This window comes from Propithecus coquereli, unplaced genomic scaffold (assembly GCF_000956105.1).
Source record: "Propithecus coquereli isolate 6110/MARCELLA unplaced genomic scaffold, Pcoq_1.0 Scaffold26, whole genome shotgun sequence".
Lineage (NCBI taxonomy): Eukaryota > Metazoa > Chordata > Mammalia > Primates > Indriidae > Propithecus > Propithecus coquereli.
In genome coordinates this window covers 5,001,905-5,003,192 of record NW_012148174.1, presented here as the reverse complement: position 1 = coordinate 5,003,192, position 1,288 = coordinate 5,001,905, and the positions used below count along the sequence as shown (strand labels likewise).

General features: G+C 45.8%; 1 protein-coding gene across 1 annotated transcript in view; it reads left to right on the top strand.

Annotated features, from left to right (window-relative positions):
* Nucleotides 1-1,288, top strand: part of LOC105812652 (chromosome unknown open reading frame, human C4orf36) — an 8,032-nt gene that overhangs the window by 324 nt on the left and 6,420 nt on the right. The gene's annotated exons all lie outside the window — the stretch shown is intronic.

Genomic DNA, 1,288 nt, shown 5'->3' with positions numbered 1-1,288 from the left:
AAAATTTTTTATTTATTTATTTTTTTGAGACAGAGTCTTGCTCTGTTGCCCAGGCTGGAGTGCAGTGGTGCAATCACTGCTCACTGCAGCCTTGAATTCCTAGGTTCAAGCAATCCTCCAGGCTCAGGCTCCATAGTGGCTGGGACTACAGGTACATGCCACCATGCCTCGCTAATTTTTCTATTTTTTGTAGAGTTGGGGTCTTGCTATGTTGCCCAGGCTGGTCTCCAACACCTGGCCTCAAGTGATTTCCCCACCTTGGCCTCCCAAGTGCTAGGATTATAGGCATGAGATTATAGGCTTGGCCTGTATCTTTGATTTACACATTGAAAGAAGTAAAACACCACTCTTTGAAATTAGAGTGACTATACACATGCACATACACACACACACATATCATGAGAAATTATCAGAATATCTGAAAAGGGAAGTTGCAAAAATATTTACAAATGTATGATCTACAACCTTGCCCTAATTATAATCCTGGGAGAATGTGTGGTGTAGTGTGATGAGGAGAGCACAAAAATCAGAGTCAGGTAGTCTTGGGTTCAAATCCTGCAACCTTGAAAAAGTTATTCATGCTTGAGGTACCTCAGTTTCTTCTCCTCCAATACCTCTACAATCCTATCACTATTTTTTTTCTTTTTTTGAGACAGAGTCTCACTCTTTTGTCCGGGCTAGAGTGCCGTGGCGTCAGCCTCAAACTCCTGGGCTCAAGCGATCCTCTTGCCTCAGCCTCCCAAGTAGCTGGAACTACAGGCGTGTGCCACCGCACGCAGCTAATCGTATTTCTATTTTCAGTAGAGACAGGGTCTTGCCCTTGCTCAGGCTGGTCTCGAACAACTGATCTCAAAGATCCTCCCGCCTCAGCCTGCCAGAGTGCTTAGGATTACAGGCGTGAGCCACCATGCGGGGCTATCGCTAAATTAATAGTAACATCTATTGTGTGTTAATTAAATGAGGCAATGTGTATGAAATACACTGAATAGTATGCAAAACACAGTAAATGTGGGCCGGGCGCGGTGGCTCACGCCTGTAATCCTAGCACTGTGGGAGGCGGAGGCGGGTGGATCGCTCAAGGTCAGGAGTTCGAGACCAGCCTGAGCAAGAGTGAGACCCCCGTCTCTACTAAAAAATAGAAAGAAATTATTTGGACAACTAAAAATCTATATAGAAAAAAAAATTAGCCGGGCATGGTGGCACATGTCTGTAGTCCCAGCTACTCGGGAGGCTGAGGCAGTGGGATCGCTTGAGCCCAGGAGTTTGAGGTTGCTGTGAGCTAGGCTGA